The sequence below is a fragment of the Mus caroli genome, unplaced genomic scaffold, assembly GCF_978045245.1.
Source record: "Mus caroli unplaced genomic scaffold, Mus_caroli_1 scaffold_20, whole genome shotgun sequence".
NCBI classification, from domain to species: domain Eukaryota; kingdom Metazoa; phylum Chordata; class Mammalia; order Rodentia; family Muridae; genus Mus; species Mus caroli.
The window spans coordinates 49,641,974-49,651,253 of NW_028227275.1; the positions used below are offsets into that span (position 1 = coordinate 49,641,974).

At 41.1% G+C, this 9,280-nt stretch overlaps 1 pseudogene; it reads left to right on the plus strand.

Annotated features, from left to right (window-relative positions):
• Positions 1-7,038: 7,038 nt before the first annotated feature.
• Positions 7,039-8,068, plus strand: LOC110285967 (olfactory receptor 10V1-like; annotated as a pseudogene).
• The last annotated feature ends 1,212 nt before the right edge of the window (positions 8,069-9,280 follow it).

Below are 9,280 nucleotides of genomic sequence, written 5' to 3' on the forward strand. Positions count from 1 at the left end.
AGATTCGAGACCAATGAGTTATCTTGTTTGAAGTATTGCAAAGCTAGCTATGCAAGATGCTCATCACTGTCTGTTGAGTCCTGTCTATGTTCCCTCCAAACATTTTACCTCAGCACATTAATCTGTCTTGGCAAAACTCCACAGTGAGTCTGTATCAGTTAACATCTCTCTGTCAATTGGCTGGAGTCTGTGAAAGTGGCAAGAAGCAGCCAGAACACCACAAGTATTTGTGTGTGTGTGTGTGTGTGTGTGTGTGTGTGTGTGTGCATTTCTCTCTGTGGAGTCATGACAAATAGAGCTCAGAAATGCAATGTAAGGCGAACCAAAACATTAGCAAAGAATCCTTCATCACCTATCCTTTCACATGCTTGCTTCAGCAAAACATCCTCTCACTTGTGTCTGCTTCAGGAAAACATTCCTTAACATGTCTGCCCCAGCAAAACACCATCTGACATAACTGACTTTCCAAAGAAAACCAGAAGTTTCCACTTCTGGTGACTGTAGTTATAAACTTTCACAAAGGACTTTGATCTTGAATTTCTTCTTGCCTGTGGCAGCTGTCACGTTTTGGGGGCAGCAGTCAATTCCAGTCACCAAAGCATGGTTGTAAGAAGGGTCTGAGGTGCATCATCTTCAATGTTACTCATGATGATGGCTTTGTGTCTGGTGTACCCTCCAGCCAGGACATTGATGATGTTCTCTGGTTTCATGAACTTGCCTATTTTGACACCAAGCAGCTGGTACCCAGCAGAAAGGTTGTTTAACTCTTAAAGTCACAATTTCATCATCTGTATCAAGGAAGCAATTGGGAGTGCCTCCTGAAGCAAAGAATTTGGTCCAATAGCTTCCAGCTTATTAATACCACCCACAGATACAATTTTTACTGAATATCTATGTAATGACTATTCCTGGTTGTCAACTTGACTATATCTGGAATGAACTACAATCCAGAATTGAAGAGCTCACCTGTGATCCAGATATTGAGGCTGGAAGTCACAAGTTTCTGACTTGGATCTTGGCATGGAGATATTGAGGCATAGTGACCATGAAAAGTTTAGATCCAGGCAAGGTAGTACACACCTTTAATCCTAGTAAACTAAGGCAAAGAGATCTCTGAGTTCAAGGTCAGCCTGGGACAAAACAAATTCCAGATCCAGGCGTGGTGGTACACACCTTTAATCTGGGCCATACCTTCTGCTGGAGACCCACAAAAGGACATTGGCAGAAGGAAGGTTTGCTCTTCTTTGATGCTTGCATTTACTTGCCAACACATGTGTTGGAATCTACTTCTACAGAAGACCGGCTGAAACTAGCCTTGTGGGACTGAGAAACTACCACATTCTTGGACTTCCAACTCGAAGCTGACCATTGTTAGGGAGTTGGACTACAGACTAAGTCATCGTAGTAAATTCCCTCAATGTAGAAAGACGTTCCATGCACTCTGTGACTCTAGAGAACCCTCACTAATACAATCTATTTTAGTAAAAGAATTGAGTAAACAAAATATGTTTTACTTTATTTTATTTATTAAAATTTAAATGAGTATTTATTTAATACTCAATTAGTGTATGTGTCCCTGAGGTTTTGTTTGCTTGTGTGTGTGTGTGTGTGTGTGTGTGTGTGTGTGAGAGAGAGAGAGAGAGAGAGAGAGAGAGAGAGAGAGAGAGAGAGAGAGAGAGATATCACAGCATTCAGAGAACACATGTGGATTGAGGGTATCAAAGACAGTCATCAGGAAGCAAATGTGTTTACCTTCTGAGCCATCTTATTGGACAATTTTTTTTTAAAGACAGGGTCTCCTCATGTAGCACTGGCTTGCCTTGAGTTCCATATGCAATTGAGAATTACTTGAACTTCTTATCCTCCCACCTCTACTTCCTAAGTGTTATGATCACAGGGGTATGCCATTAAGCCTGAGGACTGAACCACCAGACTACTATATAGTCTACACAGACTTCTATGTAACTAAATTTCAGGGAGGGAAAGAAGGAAGGTGGAAGTAAGCATAAAGGTGAGGCTGATTCAAGGGTCACAAGTCTTCACCTTGAAGTACCAGCCCCCTGATGTCACCTCAACTCTGACTCTGTTCTTTGTGCCATGGTTAAGTATGAAGTCATAACACAAAGCTAGAGATTGGTCTACTTAAAATATTCGGTGGTTTCCATGAGACTTACATTGCAGTCCTGGCATAGTTAGAATCCTGAACATCCTTCAGGCTCTTCATGATGTGTGTGCCACTTGGCATTCAGAGAGGACCTGTGGATTGTAGGGACTGAACTCAGGTCATGAGACTTGGACACAAATATTTTTACCTTTGAGCCATCTTGGGACCTTCCTCCCTTTCATCTCATGAGATTGTTTGCACTTCTCCATCTCCTTTCCCACTTCCTGGGACTCATTAGACCACCAACCAATCCCTGCCTTAAACCACTACACAAGTTTTCTTTCTGAGGATGCTCTCTCTTGGATTTTTTTAATATTATTTTTGGTCTCTGTTCAAAGATCATACACCTAGACAGGGCCACCTCAACTCTAGTTACATTTGTCAGCTTCCCACACCCACCCCTCTCCATGTTACTGTCCTGCTTTATTTTTCACATTCACACATTACCTATGACTATATTATTTGCTTATATTTCTCTCATCATCTGTTCTCTCTTGTCAGTATATAACCTTCATCAAGTCAAGGACATTTTTTGTTTTCTTCTATATCTCTAGTCCCAAGAACAGTACAAAAACCATAAAGGTGATAGGTGCTCAGTGGGTAAATGCTAAATAAATGAACCCATTGGGGATTCCCATGAAGAGAGTCAATGTAGGTAGCATCATTCTTCACCATACCCCAGAGAGACATCTCTAGAGCCTCAATGAGATCATTGGTCCGTTTTCCTAGTCGCTGAGATGACAGATGTCCAAGGCTCTTGGGAGAGGAAATGCACAAAAAGCCACCTGATAACTTAATGTTCTTGTGATTTTTCATTAACTTGAGGTAAGCTTTAGCTTTTGTTTAGAAAAGAGTCTCTGTGACAATGAATTCTGTCTCTCTCTCTCTATGCCTCTCTCTCTCTATGCCTCTCTCTCTCTCTCTCTCTCTCTCTCTCTCTCTCTCTCTGTCAATTGGGCAATAAAATTACAACAGAGTTCTTAGTTCTTATTTTTCTTATCACATATTAAAATGATCTATGGTTTTATGCTAGGTGCACTTAAGAAAAAAAGATTTCAGCTGGACGGTGTTGGTTCCTGCCTTTAGTCCCAGCACTTGGCAGACAGATTCAGGAAGATCTCTGTGAGTTTGAGGCCAGCCTGGTTTACAGGGGGTGTTCCAGGATAACCAATGAGAAACCTGTCTCAAACAAAACAAAAACAGAAAAAAAAAAAAGATTTCTTGCTCTCAACTCGTAGGTGACATGTTTTTCTCCTGCAGATAAAATATGGTAAATCGTTATTTTCCTCCAAGTCCATGTATGTAAAGCTGAAAGCCAAAACAGTGACGGATATGAGGACATGGCCATGGCAAGTCAACATGGAGCAGTGGGTAAGTGTACACAACCTGCAACCCCTGGCCTGGAGTCAGAATGTGGGTTTTGTGTTTCTCTGTAAAGTGAGGGTAACAAGCACCTTCCTTGTCAGTTTACTATGAAGAATACATGACTTAACTAATAGAAAGTACATGTAGACTTAGTGCCAAGCATCCAATGAACACTAGTCACAATTATTCTCAATACATGAAGCATCACCAGACACTCAGCTCCGCTTAGTTACTATTCTTCACCTTTCCTGTTAGCTCTTGTTGAACTGGTGCAGCTCTTAAGAGAAAGTTGCATTTTATTCATATATACAAACAGTGTGTGAGTGTGTAAAAGCACAAAGAAAAGCTGTCTCCAAGGAAGCTAGAAGTTCATTCATCCGTCTGTCTGTCTGTCTGTCTATAGCAAGCTAGGGATACCAACATGTACACAGATGATTCAAAAGGGAATGAGGCAGAGTGAAGGGGTGTGTTGACCCCAAGCACACACTGTACAACAGCTGTCCAGATCATTTTTTTTTTTTTAGTTACACTGTAACCACAGTTAGTTAAATTGAGTATTGCTGTTCGTTCACTTAAACTCTGGATTCTATTGGCACTGTGGAAATCAGTTTCTTGTATCGCTTCTTATTTGATTTATATAACAAATTTTTTTATTTATGTTAATGCATCATCTTTATAAATATAGCTTCAATTATATTTCATGGGCTTAATCTAGTATTTGATATTAAATTGTTTTCATTATTTTCTATTAAAATGATGTCATTGTTTTAGATTCATTTAGAATAAATTTGATTAAAATGCTAATTTTTGGTTTGGGATATCTTTAACCTACACTCAGTAAAAGGTGGTATAAAGTACACTTATATGAACATTGCATAGCTTATAAAATTCTCACTATTTTGACAAAATAGAACATTTTAAGATGTTATTAGAAATAATGAAAACAAAGTGTTTAAAAGTAGTTACAATGAAACCTATTTCTCTATGAGCTGATAAAGAATAAAAATAACTTTTTTCTAAAGCTTTGAGTCATCTGATTCTCTAACAACTAGCTTTTTTTTTTTTTTTAAATTCATTGTATGGGTGCATTGGACATGCAAACTTTATATGCCCCAGTACAGGGGAACGCCAGGGCCAAAAAGTGGGAGTGGGAGTGTAGGGGAGTGGGGGGGGAGGGTATGGGGGACTTTTGGGATAGCATTGGAAATGTAATTGAGGAAAATACCTAATAAAAATATAAAAAAAGAAGTTTTTTTAATTAGATATTTTATTCATTTACATTTCAAATGCTATCCCGAAAGTCCCCTAATCCCCCCCCCCCCCCCCCGCTCCCCTACCCACTCACTCCCACTTCTTGGCCCTGGCGTTCCCCTGTACTGAGGCATATAAAGTTTGCAAGACCAAGGGGCCTCTCTTCCCAATGATGGATAACTATTAGAGACTTGAGCTCTGGGGATACTGCTTAGTTCATATTGTTGTTCCACCTATAGGGTTGCAGACCCCTTCAGTTCCTTGGGTACTTTCTCTAGCTCCTCCATTGGGGCCCCTGTGTTCCATCCAATAGATGACTGTGAGCATCCACTTCTGTATTTGCCAGGCACAGGCATAGCCTCACAGGAGACAGCTATATCAGGGTCCTTTCAGCAAAATCTTGCTGGTATATGCAATAGTGTCTGCATTTGGTGGCTGATTATGGGATGGATCCCCAGGTGGGACAGTCTCTGGATGGTCTATCCTTTCGTCTTAGCTCCAAACTTTGTCTCTGTAACTCCTTCCCTGGGTATTTTGTTCCCTATTCTAAGGAAGAATGAAGTATCCACACGTTGGTCTTTCTTCTTCTTGATTTTCTTGTGTTTTGCAAATTGTATCTTGGGTATTCTAAGTTTCTGGGCTAATATCCACTTATCAGTGAAACAATTAGCTGTTAAGTATTAATTTCTCCACAGAGCTTCCAGCATGAAGAGTCACGTTTTACTTATTAATATTGTTGCTTATTCTTTGAGAATTTCATATATATACACACATATATGTATATATATATATATATGTACATACATATACATATATAATGGATCTTGATTATAAACATCCCAGTTCCTCCTCACTTTCCACCCAGGACTCCCCCATGTGCCCTGTGTTCTCACCTTTATGTCCTCTTTTCTGTTAGCCTTGGCTACATGAGCATGAGCAACCTCGTCTACTGGTGGTCACACTCCCAAGTGAAATGATTTCTCCTCCAGCAGTGTGATCACCATAAAAACAAAGAAAAGTCAAACACCATATTGGATCTTAGGCTACATTGGTTATCAAACTAGCATAAACCCGTAGTTGAACTTGTTCTTTGATCTCATCCTTCTCTTTTGGAAGAGTAGTGTTCCTAGCTTGGCCTTTCTGAGTATCCTCTGCAGACATCAAGGGAGAGACCATTCAGTCGCTAATTTAGTCAGTTTCATTCAACTGAAAGGCTAACCACAACCACACCGAAATGTGTGTGCAGGCATGTGTGAGTCCATATTGCAGCTTACTTAAGTTCAGAAACATGAAGTGTCAGCAGAGGCAGAGCTGGTGACCAGGGCAGTGGAGACTTTTAAATTTCCTGAAGTTGCACCTCAGCAAAGAACTCCATTTTCACTTATAAAATTGTTTTGTGAATCAGGATTTAATAATTGTATTGATAATGCAAGAATAAGAAGCTATCTTTTAAGACTCTCAGAATTGATCAACACAGCTTAGAAAGCATTTTAAAAAGACTACACTGGGCTTATAATATTGAGGTAGGTAAGGGGGTGAGCCCTGTAAAAGGAGGTTGGAAATCCTTTATAAGGTAGATGCCATTGGAACAAGGATAAAAGGAAATGTGGAAGAAGATGGAGCAGCTGTAAGGTTGCTATTTGACACAATGCAACTGTGAAATTGAATTGTTGAATATTTAAGAAAAAATACCAGAATTCCAAGTTTTAAAGGATTAGATAGGTAAAAATGCATCTTATTTTAGTGATCTGGGCTCTGAATACTCACACTTACAGAATGGGTAAAAGGCAGGCTTGTGTAGCTTGCCTTCTGCTCTTGGTGTGGGAATCACATACATCCTTAGAGATCTGTACTTGTGAGCTGTTCTATGAATGTGTAGTCATAGAAACAAAAAGGCATGAGGCTGGTGAGAAAGTTTTGCTCCAAAAGAAGAGGGATGATGACCAGGAACTGCATGGACAACACAAGGTAACATATATTGAGAACCTCATGCATGCCTGGCATTGGTCTCTGTGCTTGTAGTCATAGAGTCTTGCTCAGTTTTCACCAGCACTCTGAGGTGGGTGTCATACATTTCTGAGTTTTACAGTGAAAATGCTGGAGCCCATATTTCTCCAAAGTCACAGAGCTAGTTGGGGTTGAAATCCAAAGGAAGCTCAGAGAATATGCACTTGGTTAACTGCAGACTGTGAGTTAATATAGCTTAGTGACATGGGAAAGTAACTTTACCCTTGACTCTTTTCCTTGTACTAGGTCTGATGGAGGAGGAAAATCAGACAGGAGTGGTATATTTCCACTTCCGCCCCTTTTCAACCAACTCCACAGTGGCTTCCCTAGTGTTTGTGGGCTTCTTGCTGCTGTATCTAGGAAGCCTCATTGGAAACCTTACCATTGGGCTCACAGTCTGGCAGGATCACTCCCTCCATACCCCGATGTACTTCTTCCTTTTTGTGTTGGCCACATTAGAGCTTGGCTATTCCACCAACATTGCTCCACTGACTCTAGCTAGCATTCTCTCCATGGGGAAGATGCTTATCTCTCTGCCCAGCTGTGGGGCCCAGATGTTCTTCTTCATCCTTCTTGGAGGATCTGACTGTGTCCTGCTGGCCATCATGGCTTATGACAGGTATGTGGCCATCTGTCATCCATTGCATTACAGCCTCATTATGAGTTGGCAGCTGTGTGGGCAGATGGCTTTAGGTTCTCTGGGGCTGAGTTTCCTTTTGTCACTGCCTTTGACCATTCTGATCTGCCACCTCCCATTCTGTGGCCACAATGAAATCTACCACTTCTTCTGCGACATGCCTGCAGTCATGCGCCTGGCCTGTACAGATACCCATATACACCAGGCAGCTCTTTTTGCCATCAGCGTGGCTGCAGTAGCTATTCCTTTTTTCCTTATCTGTCTCTCATGGTTGCATTGTGGCTACCATCCTGAGGATGACGTCAGTCGAGGGGAAACGCCGGGCTTTCTCCACCTGCTCTTCACACCTCCTCGTGGTTGTCCTGCAGTATGGATGTTGCACCCTCATCTACCTTCGCCCTAGCTCCAGCTACTCCCCAGAAGAAGGCCGGGCAGTATCTGTTGTCTATACCTTCTTCTCCCCATTGCTGAATCCCTTAATCTACAGTTTAAGGAACCAAGAGGTGACTGATGCAGTAAAAAGACTTTTGGCAAGAATGTTCTGGTTCAGAAAGCCAGAAAGATTCCTTCCTGGGGGAAATTATTCACTGAACAAGGGAGAACACAGTATGATGGAAAGGAAACTCAAAATCAATAGGCCATGAGAATGGAGCAGTACTTGCACTCATGACTACCTGGGTCTATGAAGTGTTAACTATCACCCTCTACTTCTATTAGATTTTCAATGACTGAGTCCTGGATCGACCCATGCTGCCTTAAGCAGCCTTCTTTTCTACCACAGGACTTAGGATAAAGGCTGGCAGAGGAAACTCAGAGGAAAAGAGGAAACAAATGAATAAGATTGTTGACAGCAGGGCTAAAGAGACCGCTCTGCAGTTAAGAGCACTGACTGCTCTTCCGAAGGTCCTGAGTTCAAATCCCAGCAACCACATGGTGGCTCACAGCCCTCTTCTGGTGTGTCTGAAGACAGTTACAGTGTACTTAGATATAATAATAAATAAATCTTAAAAAAAAGAACGTTGACAGCAGGTGATAGATGACTATCATTCTGTTACACTTTAAAGGCTTGTAGACACCAGTCCATCTACATATAGCAATGTTTCTTGAATTTCCTTGTTGGCGTTAAATGTCTCCTGAGACCTCACTTCCTTAACACAATCTTGCTGAATGGCACTATCTGATAGTGATAATTTTCGAAAACTAAATCATTTTTCTTTTTATAAAATTTGAGTTTAATATGTCATGGTATTAACCCTGCAATAAAGTTCTTAGGGTTCCTTTGAGACAGAAGAAATGATGTATCCTTTCCATTTTTTCTTGCACATTGCAAAGGATATAGTAAGGGCTCAGCTTTAGGGTCCAGCAAACAAAGTTGAGTTCTCATCTTTCCTTTGTTTATTTACTTTATTATTTTGCTCTCTGACCCTTTATCCTTAGTTCTGTCATATGTATGAGTGTTTTGTATGCATGCATATATGTACACCATGTGTATGCCTGGTGCTCAAGGAGGTCAGAAGAGGCTGTCAGATCTCCTGAAACTGGAGTTACAGATGGTTGTGAGCCTCCATGTGAGTGCTGGGAGTGGGATCTGGGTCCTCTTCAAGAGCAACATGTGCCCTTAGCTGCTGAGTCTTCTCTCCAACCCCTATTATTTCCTTCACATTAAAAGTAGATAGTAATAACGTCTGACTGTCTGTTTGTCTGTCTTTCTGTCTATCTAATCTTTGGAGCCAGACAAAGTTCCCATTGCCCGTAGTCCAATCTGAGGCAAAACTATATCAAGCTTGGGAAACTGATGGAGAGGATTAGATGGAGGACTGGGAACACAGAGTGATACTTTCATGGTATCTTTTTTA